Source organism: Sciurus vulgaris (assembly GCF_902686455.1).
Source record: "Sciurus vulgaris genome assembly, chromosome: 2".
Lineage (NCBI taxonomy): Eukaryota > Metazoa > Chordata > Mammalia > Rodentia > Sciuridae > Sciurus > Sciurus vulgaris.
The window spans coordinates 201,128,063-201,144,622 of NC_136462.1; positions in this window are offsets into that span (position 1 = coordinate 201,128,063).

The following is a 16,560-nucleotide window of genomic DNA, read 5'->3' on the forward strand; positions in this document are numbered from 1 at the left end:
TTCCAGATGCACAGGACAGAGGAGATGCTCTGTGTGGGTCCACAGGGTGCCTCGTGCTGCAGCTCCCAGATCAAAGCCCGTGCCTGACCACCCCCTAACTTCCTCCCTCTGGGTGTCATGATGAGAACAGCACAGACAGTGTCCCCTGGAAGGGTGTTTTCTTAAGCAAAGCCCAAGGAATGGTGCCACCTCTGCCCCGCTCTCAGGTAGTAGGGCATCTCGCATCACTCCTGGCCTCTCCTCTGCCTCCTGTCTCTTGAATCTGCCCGCCTCCCATCTATCACCTCAAGGGCCACAGCAGCATTTCCTGCACCCAGGACACCAGTCTCCTGGCTGTTCTCCCCACCTCACTTCCTGCACAGATCTGGTAAGCCCTGCCCTAAGAGCCTCCGAGGCTCTGCAGACCAAGTTCCAGGTCCTCACGTGACCCGAGGCCCTCTGTGGCCTGATCCTACCCAGCCTCTTCAACCCCGTGTCCCCTGCTCCTCCTCCCAGCCACGTCTCTGCCATCTTCCTTCCACTCCTCCAGCAGGCCACACCTCCCCACGCCCAACTTCCACGCGCGTTGCCCCCCTGCCCAGGACAGCAGCTCCCCCGTCTGGCCACCTCCAACCTGCCAGGTCTCAACCCTCAGTTCTTCACGATAACATGAAGATAACATGAAGATACCTTCCCTAGGTAACAGCAAAGGCAGCATTTCCAGAGTCCTTACACTATGTACCTACCTGAGTGCTTTACCTGTATTAACCCACAGGAGCCTCTCGATGTCCCTATGACACAGGGAACCTATTGTCCATGGTTTACAGATGGGGAAACCGAGGCACCAAGTGGTGAATGAGCTTGGCCAAGTCTCAAAATAGGCAGAAGAGCCAGGCTTCAGTGCAAGCACCCCAGGCTGCATTCTGTCACTGCACCAATGTCCCAGCCTTGACTGCAGACCACTGATGACACACCTGCTCATGCTCTCTGTGCTCTGGTGCTCTCCCTCATGGACCCTGTATGGCCCCGCAATGGCCCCTGGGTGCCTGCTGCCCCTGTGAACCCTGTCTGTTCTGTCACTGGTACCCACTGCCTACGTGTGCCTGCTTGGAGAAGGACCTCAGGGACACAGGTTCTCACCAAGTGGGCAGGCGAGGACATTATTTGCAGATTAAATGTTATGTAAACAAACAGAAGTCACGGTGCATCTTCCTTCCTGGCCTCAGAAGCCCTGTCTGGGCCTCACGAGCATCTCTGGCTGCTGAGCACACAAGGTGGGCTGGTGGAAGGAGTTGTGGAAGATAGTGCCCGAAGCTCTCCACCATCCTGTCGTCCAGATGCTGGTCTGTCCCTTCCCTGCTGCCTCAGCTTCCTGACCCTAACCACGGCACCTGGCTAGGCTCCACTTTTAAAGTCTGGCCTCAGGGCTTGGGGACATGCTGCACCTGGATGTTTGTGTCTTGGGATCTTGCCAACAGCCTTTAGCTCACCTGACCAGCAGTCACAGCCTTTCCAGAGCAGAGCAGGCTGAAGGCAGAGTGGCAGGTGGGGCTGCAAGAGGCCGTCCTGTTCGCAGGACAGCACACTGGCTTCTGCAGGGTCGTCCCGCCCTCGACTGTGTCTGCTGAGCTATTAAGACGCCGCTCCTTTACACCCTCCCTTCCTCCCGGGCGGTCCTACATCTGTCCAAAGAAAAGCCTCTGCCTGGTGCTTTTCCTCCATGGCCACCCCTCTCCAGGGACAGTGGAGGTTACTGCCGTCCAAGCAAGAAGACAGAGAACAGTGTGTGTGGTGGGCGGGGTGCTGAGGCAGGGAAGGAAGGGGACCAGATGGGACTGTCTTCACAGGGGAGCTGTGTTTGATAATTAATAGCAATTGATAGCAGTGGGCAGAGCAGAAAATTTAATTAGAACATGCAACTTAGATATGCCATTGGACCCTGGGGTAGTAATAATGCATTTCACAATACCCTCTGACCAAAGAAAAATCAGCTTGTTCTGAGCCTTAAGAAGGGATTCGTCCTGAGCAGCCATGGCCGACTGCTGTCCATGGTGCTTCCGTAACTGAGGGTCCAGCTTCTACTAGGTCCCAGCAGGTGCCCTGGTAACACTCCTTGATTGATTCCAGGAGCTTCTGGGATGAGGATAAACAGACCAGGGCGCACCTGGCCTTGAAGGTCTCTGGTGGAGCAGCTGCCCTCTTGTGACATCGGCTCCAGTTCTAAGGCAGCACCTGTGCTGGACACCCACGGGAGCCTGTGCTAACCATCTGGCATAGTCCCCATGCAGCAGGTGTTCCTGTATAGAGGAAGAGCCATGGTCAACGCTGTCTCCTGTAATGTCCAAGTTCTCTGGGTGGAGTTGAGACTTGAACCAGCCACAGGGCCCAGGTCCCCTCTGTGGACTGCCAGCTCTGTTCTCCTAGGCCATTTCCTGGTGGCAACCCTCAACCTGCACCCTGGCTCCTGGGACTGAGCAAGACTTAGAGCAGGGAAACACAGCGGGGGTGGCTGCGTGGCCGAGGCTGGGATCCCTGTTCTCCCACTTGAGTGTGCTTGGGCCTGCAGGGCTCAGGGCCCAGGAAGAGCAGACTGCCGCCACAGATCCTGGGATGTCCTGGGGGGCTTCTCTCCATCTGTCCTAGGTAGATACACGGGTGCCAGAGTGACTGGGCCCTGGGAAGAAGTGGGGCATCAGGGGGGCAGCAGAGAGCTGGAAACCAGTTCACTGCCCACCAGCTATGGGTTTTGGGGCCAGTCAGGAATCATGTGCTGAGGCTGAGCCCCACCTGGTGCTGCCCGGTGCTGCCCACCATTCCATTCGTCCTGCACCAGGTGGGACCATGCTTTAAAAGCCACACTCCCCTGCCCTGAAGCTCCGCAGGCTTCCTGCCTGGTCAGCCTCAGCCCCGCCTCTCACCCGCCTCCAGCAGCTCTTCCTGCAGCCCCTCAGCCTGCTCTGGGTCCTGCCTCAGGTCCTGGGCACACGTGCGCCCCTGCTCGGAGCGTCTCACCCAGTGGTCAGGGCTGCCCTCACTTCCACAGCTCCCAGTTTGACTCACCCGAGGACGTGCCTGGCACCATTCCTGATGTCATGCCCTGCACCTTCCCCTGTGCACTCGTGGCCGGTGGCCCCACTTGTCCACAGGACACTGACGCCCAGCTCTGTCCCAGGAAGGAAGCCCCGTGAGGGCCAGGCCACGGGTAGCCTGGGCCTTGGAGAGCACGGAGCAGGCGCCTGGCATCTCTGTGGCACGAGGGGGGACGGGAGTCGGCTGGCGGCTGCAGGCGGCCCCCACCAGCATGCGGGCTCTTAGCAGCCACGATCTACATCTCAGAGTCTCGTTTTGTGATACAGGTTTATGGTTACTGTGCAGAATTCCGCTGTTAATGAAGTTATAAAGAATTCTGAAACCTGTCTACAAAGCCAGTGCTGTTTATAACTTTTCTAATACTAAAAAAGGCACATTTTATGGAAAATTTAGAAAGCACATTTTGTGTAATGAAAATAAAAATCACCTGTAATATTTTTGCACACTTTTGCCCACCTCAATTAAGATTGGATAGATGTTCACATTTTTGGCCTCCAGGTGTTTTTAGATTGTGGTGAGATATACGTAGCATTGAGTTTGTCACCTTAGCCCATTTCCAGGGCACAGCTCAGTGGCATTAGGCACATTCTTCTTGTTCTGTGGTGGTTCTTTATAAACCCACAGGATCCTGGCCTTTTATCTGTCAGGAAACATACGGTCTCCTTGGGAGGGAGACACTCGCCCCTCTTGCTGTGCCCTCCAGAGCCAGAGGGCTGGCCTGGCTGGGGCCCTTCTAGAGGCTTCTGATGGAGCAGCTGCCTCCCTTTAATCGCTCATCTTCCAAAGCCCCCACCTTGCTTCTGTTTGTCTGTCTCCCCACCCTCATGGCAGCTTCCCAGAAAGGCAGCCTGTCATGGTGACCAGTTGTGGCCATGTGAAGGCCGCTGGCAGAGGTCCAATCTGGCTGCCTAAACATGCCTGGCTAAACCTGGGCGCAAGGCTGGGAGCCCTGTGGTGAGAGGCAGCTCAGGGAGGCTGGGGGACTACCACCCCATCCTGCTCTGGCAGCCCAAGCTGGGCTGGCAGGTGGACGGGGGCACTGACTCCTCCTGGACCCTGTGGGATTGTGGGCACCGTCACGCACAAGCCTCAGTCCTCAGTGCTCCTTGCTTAGTTCTTCAGGAGAAGTGAAAGAAACAGTTCCAACCTTGGAGGTGCCACCTGTCCATGAGACTGAGGGTGGCAGCTTGCTGAGCAGCACAGTCAGCACCTGCCTTCGGCCCACCTGCAGGCCAGGGAGGTCTCTCTGAGGAGGAGCCTCTTATGCTGACCCTGAGGATGGGAGGTAGGGGGCTTGCAAGGCGCTGAAGGGCAGTGGGTGAGGCCCTGGGGAGGAGGGTACATGGGAATTAGCAGGGCAAACAGGGAAGGCCGGCTGCCTGAGGGGCAATTCTGTCCTAGATGAGAATTGTGCTGCTGATTCTCGGTTACTCTCCTGAGATGCCGACGTGGCCATGGTGGACCCAGGACTCCACCTCATTTTCTAACGAGGAGAGCATCGCACCGTCCTCGCATGGCCAGCATATCTTCTCACCGCCTTGTCATGCCTGCTTTGCCGGGGGGCTTGAGGGCTCCTGCATGACTGTGGCTAGCAGGAGGCCCCCAGGACGCCTGGCAGGTGGGTTCCTTTGCACTGCGGGCCTCCCCACGCTGGGGCAGAGTGGGGAGGGCCTCCCCACTCACGAGACGTGTTACTGCACTTGAAAACTTCTTTGATGACATTCCTTCAATTATCCCAGCAAGAAGATCAGGAGGCGTGGAATCCTAAAGGGGACAAGCACAGGGTCACCAGAGATGGGGCAAGCTTGTGTGCTTTGGGGATGCCGTGAAGCCTCGTGAAGCCTGTCCAAGAGGTGCTTGAGAAATGCCTTTCCCGGAAAGCTCTGTATTCTAGAGAAGTACTGCCAGTGTCGCTGGTGCTGGTGGTTGAGAGGGTCCAAAGCTCTGCTCCCTTTGACCGCATCTTGGGCACAAGCTTTGCACGTGCTCTGGGACACACTGTCGGCCAGTCTCTGTGATGTGCAGCCGCCACACTCAGCACTTCTGGTCTCTGGTCACTGGGTGGGGCCGGCTTACTCTGGAGACTGGACACTCTCCAAGGCTGGCTGGCTGGCTCTCCGTCCTGTCTTCCTCCTTCCCCGCTCACACTGGGTACAGGAACTACACCTCCCAGCCTACTTTGCAGCTGGTGTGGCCACTGGGATAGGACGAGGAGAGGCGGTGGGAGGAAAAGGAAGAAGGGCAGAAGCCTGGGGCCCTTTCTCACCTTTGCTTGAGCTTGAGGGGCCTCCCTAGCACGGCCGTTTCCTCCATGGCCCCAGCTCCCACAGGACGGCTGCCTCCCTCTTGTTCCCGACTCCAGCCAGCGCACCCTGACATGGTGCTCGGCCCTGACTCCCCGAGTTCGGGAAGTGCCCCCTCCAGTTCTTTTGCCCTCGTGTCTGTATTACACAAGAGGCGGGAGAACAGCAGAGAAGCCAAGGGCATGGCCAGGTCGCTGTTTGGCCACGCCCCCTGCCTCCAGCTGAGCAGTCCAGAGGCCAGAGACCCCGACTGGTTGACTGTCCATGTGGTGAGTGTGACCCGGGCCTGTCCGTCCAAGAGCCACACCCTCTTCTTAGCAATTGGGTTGGATCAGGGTTGGGCACATGACTTTACAAAGTCAATCAAGAGAGTGAGAGTGGATTCTGAGTCTTCTTGAATCACAGGAAGCTGATTCCTTCTTGTCCACCTAGGTGTTGTGACAGGAGGACAAGGAGCTGCTGCTGAGTGGCCCCCAGCACCACCACCTGAACCAGCCAGTCCTCAGGACTGTCTCCCCCTAGATTTGCTGAACTGCAAGCCCATGACTTCCCCTTTCAAATGGAAGTCAGTTTGAGTTGTGCTTTGTCACTTGCCAGAGTCTTGACAGCTCTCTCCCTGGTGCCAAGTGGGCATGGCCTGAGTGACAGGAGGAGGTAGGAGGGCCTGAGATGGCGTCAGGGGACGTTTATCCTGTGTCCACCGCTTCACTAATGTGTTGAGTGACCTTGGGTCACTGATGCACTCCCATCTGCAGGACCTTAACGCCTGCCCCTGTAGGAGGAGAGAGGACTTTTCATCCAGTACAGTGTCCCTGGCTTATAGTGTGGAAGGCCGCTGAGGTTCCAACAGCTCAGACGGGAGGGTGCTCACTGGTTTCCCTCTTGGCTCTGCTCAGGCCCTACCTTAGGCTGAAATGGTTCAGGACCTAACCGTCTTACCTGTACACGTCTTGCTATGAGCAGATTCATCAGGGTTGCTTTCCTTAGGGATGTGACCATCAGGGTGTGTGTGCCAGAGCCTGGGATTTGCAGAAAGAGCAAAAGTTGCAAAAAGAGTAATCAGACTTGACCAGCAGCACAGTTTGAACAAAAACCAAGCCTAAAATAAAAAGGAAATGCCCCTCTCGGTGAGAGGCTGGGCTCACATTAGTAGAACATGCTGTGTGTCCCTACTATTTACCAGATAATTAGTAATTTCCACTTATTATTTGCAACATTTTGTGTACAATTTTTATTTATCCTCATGACAGTCAAGGTGCATCAATACTATCCTTATCCTCAATTCACAGTTTAGAAAATTGAGTCTCACTCAGGAATAACGACGTGAGGTTCCAGAGAGGCAAGCTGGGGCCTTGGTGTGTAAACCCCGGCAAAGAGTCTCTGCTCTCAATTGTCCAGCTATTTGGGGACATTTTCACTGGCTTTAAAAAATATTTTCTCTGCTTCTGATGACAGCATGAGTTTATCAGAGTCTGCATATACAGACAATTCTGCTGAAATTTGCCACGGCTCAATCAGATACCAATGCTCCCTGCCCAATCCAAAGTTCAAATGCCCCAAACCTCGTGTGTCCGCAGCAGGCTGCTCCTTGGCCTCTGCTATCCCAGTGTGGGCATCACCTGTTTGGGGGTCACCCTGGGGAAGACTGCTTGGGTGCTGCCTTGACAGGACTTGAGCAGGAGACCCTGGAGCCTGGGCCAGCATGACATGGCAGAAAGGACACAGGCTGGGGGTGACTGTTGGTCCTGCTGCTGACTGGCTGCCAAATGCTTGCTAGGGTTTGAAATGTGAATCCAAAGGTGGAGCTCTGGCCACTCTGGAGTGTGGGCCCAGGGCGGTTTTGAGCCAGGCTTTGAAACCTGATAGAACCAACTCCTGCCTTCCTGGCTGTTGAGCTGACACCTCTCTGGACCTCACTAAGGATCTTTTAGTGCAAATCAGTCTCATGAGAGCCACAAAGCCATGTGCCTGTGGCCTTAACACAGCCCGGTACTCACAAATGCTCTATAAACAGCAGTGGCCGTTATTACAATGATTGCTACCGTTGTTACTTTTATTAAGAAGTTGCTGTTCTGCAAGTCATTGCCTTTGGTTCATTCCTGGAGCCCCGGGTGCCTTTGGTCCGCCAGCCGCCCTGCCTTTGGCAAGCACTGCTCAAAGCTTCCTGAAGTTGAGGCAGCTTTCATTCTCCTAGGTTCACTTTCAATTGCCTTTTAATGGGAGAGAGATAAAGTGAAATTACAGCTTTGGGTAGCGGCTTGCTTGGGAGGCTGCGAACAGCCCAGCTCTTTGTATCATATACCATGGTTGTGTTTATAGTCCCAAGAGCAAAGGGACAGATCGCAAATCAGATCATTTATTGCTGCTGCCAGCTCAGCGAGGAGAAATCCCAAGGGGGAGGGGGAGGCACTGGCTGTGAGTGGAACCCTTTGGTCCCCCAGCTCCAGCGGATCAGACCCGGCTCACCAGTGACACTGGCTTATAAGGGTACTAAATGGTGCCCAGATGTGATTTTCTGCCTCTCTGTGTCTCTGTTGTATCTGTGTATTCTGCTCATGGATCCATCTCTGTGTGAGATGGGGAAGCTTTCTAACCAATAATCTGCAAAATAAAATGCAATTTGCAAAAGAAACAAGTAAACGATTGAAAGAATATTGAAAGAATAAGCCTTGTGCATTGTCCATGACCTTCAGGGCTCTCCCATTTTGCTGTTAGGGGAAGCAAAACTCTTCCCCAAGCTCCAGGAGGTGCTTTGCTGTGTTCCCAGCTAGGGCTGGGTGTCCACTCACAGATAACTCACAGAGCCACCACAGACCAGCCAGTTCTGTCCATCAAAGCCCCCCTGGGCCCAGCATGGGGCCTGGGGCAACACACAGGGTTCTTGCCACAGATTGTGTTCATAAATAATTTTTCTGAGCCATCGTCAAGCAAGTGATGTGTTTAGAATTCAGAAAATGTCACAGGCTCGTCTCCCTCCCCTTCACGTTCCCCGTCTCGCTGCACCTCCATACTCCAAGACCCCGTGGAAGGAGTGGTTGTTACTTTCCAACATGAAGCATTTTTAAAATCTCAGGAAGAGCGGAGTCTACTGCACTTGCTCGGGGAACTGCTTTCCCTTCATTCGAGATCCTTCACATTTCCTGTTTGGGGACTTCCTCGTGCATTTCCTGAAGTGTAGATCTGAAGGCAACGCATGTGCATTCTGGTAGCTTCCCTTCACCGGAGAAACCTTTATTTTCCCTTCACTCCTCGACTCTGGCTATGGGATTCTGGGGTGACCATTCTTTCAGCCTCTTCAAAGTCCCAAGCCCCTTCCCTCTGGCCTCCACGGCTTCTGATGAGAGATCTGCTGTCATGCAGAACATTGTTCCCCAGCTGGTGAAATAAGATAGATTATTTTTTCTCGTCTGTTCAAGATTCTTCTAACAATTTTTGTGTTCATTAACTTGATTTCAATGTGTCTGGGCATGGATATTTTTTTAAGGGGAGTTTTCCCATTTAGAATTTGCTAAGCTTCTTAAATGTGTAGGTTAGATATTTTATCAGATTTGGACGTTTTCAGTCATTGTTTCATTGCTTGATTCTATAGCCCTGAGCTGTCTCTCTTCTTGCTGGGACTTCAGTGACATGAGTGTCAGAACTTGCTGCTGTCCCACAACGTCAGAGGCACTGGTCATTTGAAAAACTTGTTTCTATTCTTTGTTGTCCAGATTAGACGATTTCTGTTTATCTATGTTCAAGTTCACTGACTTTTTCTGGTGCCATCTCTATTTGGATTTTGAGCCCACGTAGTGATTTTTTTCTTGTTATCTTATTTTTCAGCTCTAAAATTCCTATATGTGTTCTACATGCTTTCTATACGTGTTCTATTTCTAAAACATTTTCCTTTCCCAGTTGTTTTAAGCATGATTGTGATTTTTTAGAGCATTTTTGAAGGAACTGCTTTATAGCCCTTGCCGTAAGGTCCTGACATCTGTGCTATTTTGACATTGGCGTCCGTCCACGCCCTGTTCACAGGCGATGTTTTGCGTGCTGAGTCTTTCGGACGGTGTCCTGGACACGCTGTGGACCTCGTGTCTTGTTTACAGCTTATGGAGAATGTTGAGTGGAAGCAGGAACCGATCTGGGGAGGCTGAAGCTGCGACTTCCCACCCAGTTCAAACCCTCCATTCGCATCTCCGTGTGCTACTCACAATAGTCCCGAAGGTGACACTCCACAGCCAGTGGTACATTGGTCAGTTCTCAAAAGCCCCGGTGCCAGCATGACCACCTGGTCCTCCCCTGGGCAGCTTCTGGGTAAAGCCAGGACTCGCTGCTGCCCGGCTACTCGCATGCCCCTGCTCTGGGGGCTGCGGGTTCTCTTCTCTCCACAGAGATCTTGTTTTCAATCTTCTCCCTGGATGTTGGTCCACTCTGACCTGGGCTTCTGTGACTGTGCCCACCCTGTGTCCAAGTGGCAGGAGGAAGAGAGGACAAAGAGCAACAGGGACTCACACCAGCCTCCTCCACCATCTGGATGGGAAGTGTGCCCTGCTTCGGAAGTGTGGCCCGCAGCCCTATTGCTGCCACTGGCTACTGCTTGGTAAGAAGAGGATTTCTGCAGTGCCTGAGCTTCAGGAGTCCCTCCCCACTCCTCAGCCTCCCCAGGGTCTGGGTCTGAGTCCTGATGTCCACTTGCAGGACTCAGGCTGTGTTGATCCCAGTTTGGGAGATTCTGGGGGAAGAGATGCTGAACCCACCTGCAGCTCAGGGGCATTTCAACTTGGGGTCTTCTGTATTTGCTGGCTGCCGTGTACGGAGACTTTAGAGTCCTGGAGTAGCTGCTCCATGCAATGTTGTCCAGGTTTTCTTCATGTACTCAGGAGGATAGACAGGGTGGACGCACTTTCTTCTCCATACCTGGAAGTGGAACCTGATGTGGTTCTTGGCACAAACCCACATGTGCTCAATGGAAGGTGAATATCAAGTGACAGAAGCATACAGAGTACAGGGAAAGGAGAGCCCTCTCTCCCAGCCACCCTCCCTCTGGGCCAGGTGGCTGTAATTCTGCCAACCTCCCTAACTTCACGTCCCAGTTCATACTGATGTCAAGTGGGGCCAGTGACAGTCATTCCTCAAGGAAGTTTTGAGGGTGAAATATACTAAGGCATGTGGTAAGTGCCAATAAATCTCTGTGCCATCTGACACAGACAGATGTGTGTCACCTAACAGCAGGGCTGTGTTCTGTGAGATGTGCAAAGGTGTCCTCAGCCAACATCATCAAGGTACACATATCACAGACTCCATGGCCAAGGTCCCTGCACACAGGTGGCATGCTCGTACCTGTGTGTGTGTGTACATTACAATAGCTCAATGCTTTTAGGACTATGTGGAACCAAGCAGCACAGGAATTAAATCAAGCCCAAGAGGAAAAAAAATGCAGTCTAGATACCCAGCAAGCAGGAGCTGCAGGGGCTTCTGCCTGCCGAACACGCATAGCAGACGCTTCTTTATAAGCTTTTCATAAGCAGGAGCGCTCTGGAATGAGAGTCGAAGTATAGCATGGTGAATGTGTAGACCCGTGGCATTCATCTCAGGAAGCACTGTGTACTGGGCACTACTGTACCTGCTGGACTTTGGTAGGACCTGCAGCATGGAGGTGCGTCAACCTCAGCATGGCCACAGGCACGGACACTGTTCCCATGGCTACAATGTCAACAGGTGATAGGAATTTTTCAGTTCCATTATAATTTTATGTGACCAGTGAAATATAAATCTTCCACCGCTGACCGAGTGTATGGTGGACGTGACTGTACATAAAGCTCGTGAATGCATCTGAAACTGGGCACAGCATCACTCGGCATGACGCCGATGGCCAGCGGGCTGCTTTGCCCTCTCACTCTGCCAGTAGCGCTTGTGTCTGTGGAAGTGACCCTGCGCTGCTCTTTGGGATGGCTGCCGTGACCCCATTGCATGGATGTGCAGCAGCTTTTCTCCCTTTCCTTGGAAACCTGTGCCTCAGGCTCTTGCTCTCCCTTCCTTCTGACAGAGGGGCAGCCCGTCCTCCGTGCCTCCCGTGCTCATCCACATTGTGCTGGATTGTGATGGTGTACTAGCCCCAACTCCCAAGAGGGGACCTGCCACCTTTTGCTTTAGTTCACTGGGCTGCTCTGCCGACCTGCCTGGATTTGAGGGGAGGGATTCATTAAAGTGTGTGTTAAGGGCTCCAAGATTTGTGTGTTACATAAAGTGTGAGACAGCTATTGATTGGTTTGATTCAGAGTGCAGCACGTAGCTTTTCTCCTGGACGAGAAAGGACTCTCTGCGGTGCATTCCTGTCCCTTCCAGGAGGAGGGCTGAAGGTCCAGGGTGCTTCTCTCTCTCTGTGGTGCTGGAGACCAGAGACAGGGCCCTCCACAGGCCACAGTATCCGGGCAGGATTTAATTACACTCATTGATTTTACTGCGTTCCTCCTGTTCACTATTGCTTTCTATTTATGGCATGTTGCACTTTTAAATATACATTTGAAAAGTGAGATCATTTGAATAAGTAGTATGGTGCGGTGGCATTTGGGTGTGCCCTGATTCATGTGGGAGTTCCCAGGCATGAGAATGAGCAGGGTGGGTGGGTGGGGATGGTCTGTGGGTGAGGGCCAGCAAGAGTGCTGTGCAGTCAGGAGGGAAAACGGCCACTTTTCTACAGTTTCTGAGATCTGACCCTCCTGCAGGCTCCAGACTGTCTGCTGAGATGGGAGGGGAGGATGGAAGCTGGCCAGGGCAGGTGGGGTGGACAGGGAAGGTGGAGTCACAGTGCTGTTGAAGACAGGCCACTGTCCCCAGGCAGACACCAGCTTCCGTGTGGCTATCTGTTATTATCTGTTATTTCCTTCCTCCTCAAACCCATTGCCCTCTTCCTGGAAGATGAACTGCCATCTCCCAGATGAACTGCCATCTGGGAGCCTATGCACGGTGTGCACAAGGCCACATGTCCCACACTCCTGGTCTTGGTGGTCAGGTCAGGGTTGACCTGGTCATCCATGCAGTCCCATCAGGAAAAAGTTAACTTTTGGGTCACTCCCTGCTTGCTGGGTCTGTGAAGCTGGCAAGGAGCAGGACCTGGGTTCCCTCTGAACAGAAGGGTCCTGAGATCCAAGCCACCCAGGGAGGCTGATACTGGTTTTCATTTGCATGAGGCCATAAGTCCCTCTTCCTCTCATTTTATTTCTGAAACCTACTTAGTTGAGTTTTTTGTCTGAGCAGCTCAGTTTGTCCCCGCGTGCCCATTCATCTATGCGAAAGGCCTCCTGGGCCCTGGATTGCTGTAATCATAGCTCAGGTCAGAGACACTGGCAAGAAGCTGGCCTGGACCCGAAGACCAGCACAGATGCATGCAGGCTGCAGGGTCAGGACTAGGCACTGCTCTGGTCCGTGGGACGGGGTGGTAAGAGAGACCATGCAAAGGCCTCAATACAACGCTGGCGTGAAGCCTGCCTTTGTGTGAGCTGCTGCTAATAGAGGTGACGGGTACAGTGTAATCTAAACGTAGCGGTGCAGTTCTCAGCTCCAGGGCTGCGCCCTCGCTGGTTCACCGCCTCCCAGATGGCATGGCGGGAGCAGGCCTGCAGTCACAGCCTGCATGGTGCCAGCCGGAGCTTGAATGAGCCTCTGGCCACAGTGATGTTCGGGGTGGAACAGTCCTGTCAGAGTGACACCAGGTTAGGGTAGGCAGCTGGGAAGCAAATGCCCGTCTCTCCAGGTGCTCTGCTGTATTCATGTGGGGCCTGGAACTTGTCCCACACAGAGACCAGCCTGCAGGTTAAAGATGCAAACAGGACAAAGCCAGAACCCTCGTGGGTCATGAAGAATCAAAGTGCCTGGGTCTGTCTCGCTTTCTGAGGCTGCTGGATCAGTTAACAGATCAGACATCCAGGGAGAATTCACCCCTGGACCGCTGCTCTCACTCAAGTGCCCTGGCCCGGCAGCCCGGCTGTTCGACCTCAGCTGACTCTTCTGTTTGTAGGTGTGCAGCTCCTGAGCGCCACCAGGCTCTTGTCAGGAGCCACTGAGGCAAACGACACAGAGCCAGGGAGAGCCACTAATCAGACGTCCATGCTGCCACCTGTCGGGGGTCACTCAGCAGGGTGTTAACACATAGCTCTCCGTGCAGGCCTTTCTGCAGGTCGCTCTGAAATCCCCAGGGCTAAGGCCTGATCTCCTCCCCAGAGAGCCCTGGGGCTCAGCTTCCTGCCAGTCCCAGGCCTCTGTTCCTCCTGGGCCCCAGGACTTGTGGCCCTGGCAGCCAAGAGGCAGCTGTCTGTGGAAATCAGATTGATGTATCTGATTACATGCACTGTTGACTTCAGCTAAAAAATAAGACAAAAATTATTTACCTGTCACCACTGAGACGCCATCACAGCCAAGTTGTTGGCACGTCTGCAGTTCACCTTGGAGAGGGGCAGCGGGAAGAGTGGGCCGTGATGCACTTAATAGATTGCTGTGCGTTCTGTGCTGCTTGTTACCTGGCTCAAGAGCCGTGTCCAACTGCTACAGTGTTCATGAGTGAGGTGCAGCCACAAGGCCCACACCAGTGCCGCAGCTCCCTGGGCAGCTTGACCTCTGCGGAGAGAGGAGGAGTGAGTGGTCTGGGTCAGCAGCTTCAGTTCCTAAGCAGTTCAGTGCTGCACAACCTGGCAGTCACGCTACGCTCTCCCTCGGCCTCTGACGATGACGTGAGGGACCTCCAGAGGTGCTGGTGACTGGGGCAGCTTTCTCGCCCTCCTTTCCAACAGGGAGAGAGAGGCTGGGCTCGGGTGGCAGTTTCTACAGGAGACGGTGCTGCGTTAACACCACCATTCAGTGCATTTTGATAGATCACACATAAATTGAGTATAATCTCTCATTTTTCCGACTATACATATTGTAGGATCATCATACATATTGTAGGTCATGCACCATATCTTTTGTCTGGTGATCTTTCCCTATTTGTAGGTTTTCTTGTTCTTTTTTCCTGCCATTTTATGAATGAGCTGTGGTTCACTCAACCCTTCCCTACGGATGAACACTTAAGCTGCTTCTGATCTCTGATCTTCTAAACAGAGCAATGGGGACTGGCCTGTCCTCACATCTGTCCACACACATCTGAGTATATCTGTAGAGTGCATTGCTGGGTCGAAGACCATATTAACTTGCAAATTTGTTGGGCATTGTCAGATTGCTCTCCCTGGGGGGGGGGGGGTGTAGCCCTGCCCCCTTAACATTTTTGTGTTAATTACTGCTTTTCAGAGGAGGTATTGTCAGAGACCATGCAGGTGCCATGCCCTGGGATGTGCAGGGATGTGACCAAGCTGGGACGTGGGAACAGGCTGACTGAGAGACACCCAGGTGCCCTCGTGAGCCCCAGATTGCCTGGTGTGTGGAAGTGGGGATTTGGGTGCTGGCCTGGCAGGAAGGGCCCCAGGAACCCAGGCGGAGCTGACCAAGCTCCCAGGGGACTTCTATGTCCTGTTGTCCGGCGGGAGCCTGGCTGTTTTGTTCTCTTGGATTCCATGAGAATCCCGTAAGTGGCTGCAGGAGCCAGTGGGGTGGGCCACTTTGCCTTCTAAATCAGTCCACTCTGGGACGCTCCACAGGAACAGGCCATTGTCTCCACCTCGGCTGGTTGCATGTTAAAACAGGTGTGTCTGTTTCTTTTCTGGAGAGGAACTAGCTTAGCACGGTGCCTGCCAGGGCGACAGCTTTCAGGACCAGTTCCTAATGGTGAGTGTTCAGCGTTTGCTGTTATGGTCAGAAAGGTGAAAAGCAAGTCTTCATCCAGAAATTGCAGAATGGATCTGTGTTGAAACTCTGAGGCTCATTCGCACCTGCGAGCCTGTGTGGGAAGCAGAGTGACCCTCTCCTGGCTGGTCTCAGGGAGGGAACCTTCTCTTCTCATGTCAGCGCTTTGTTTTCAACTAGAGTCGAAGTGCCTTGTTCATTCTTTCTTTTTTAATAAAGAAAGGATATGGTCGGTTGACCGGGGCTTAGCTGGGATTAGGGGCCGGCTCACTTTCGCCTTCCGACCTGCCTCTGTGCATGTACTTGAATTAACGATGGTAAATAATCAAAAGGGTATTAAAACGTGAGTGGGCCTCAGAGGAACCCTGAGCCTTTCTTCTGTGACGTGAGCCCGGGACCCCACTGGCATTCTGTGGCTCTGACTCTGTGGCTTCTGGGGGCTGGGCCTTTAAGCCTGGCACTGCTCAGACACGTTGTAAGTAGCCGTGACTTGGGGTGATTTTCCTTAATGCTGAATTGATGAAGAACGCAGGGTTTTTTTAATGGCTTGCTAATCACTGGTTGTACAGTTTGGGGGCAGACACATTGGAACAGCCTGTGGCCCCTCGAGGAGGAAGCCAGCCCTGACGGTGACTGGCAGGCCCCATGGTGAGAGGTGATCCCCAGGGAGCAGGGCCAACAACCCAAAGAGGCTGGGGGACAATTGGATTAATTCCGAATCTTTGTGGAAATCAGCCTTGAAAGATCAAGGGTTTGGAATTCTCTTGGGAAAGCCATGCCACATGCACAAAGGAAGCCCCTTCTGTTTGTCAGGGGAGGCACCCTGTGTCTTGCCTTCATGAAGAAGTTTACAAACGTTTGCAGGTTGTCAGAAATAATTAGTCTAAAATTGTTTCACAAACCGTGGAATGAAGTGGTACGTGCCTCGTCGAGATCAAAGGGCCCTGTTGTGTCTTGTAATCCAAATGAAGCTCGTTGGAAAGTAAACTCCAGGAATGAGCAGTTTGTGGAACACTGGTGGCTGGGATGGGAGCAGAGGGATTCAGAGTTAGATACAATCCTGTCCGGGGAACGGAATGGAACCTGGACAGTGCAGATGCCCTGCGCCCCTGCACAGGGACTTTTCAGCCAAATAATTGTCCTACGCTGTTTCTGGGATGGGCTGGCAGTGTGTGGCCCTGTTCTGTGTGAATGGAGCCCAACAGGGAGCCATGTGTAGTCTGGCAAGTGGCAGCTCCAGCCACACTGCGGAGAGCAAAGGAAGAGGCTACCCGAGAGCTTGGGCAGGGTCCGGGAGGGCTGTGGAGGGGCATGAGATGGTGAAGACGCTGGTGGGGGGGAAGCACACCTGAGGACCCAAGACACGTGAGTTCTCTGGGTGTGTACAGACACACGCGTGGCACACACACATCATCTTTCCAGGATCTGTCCAACC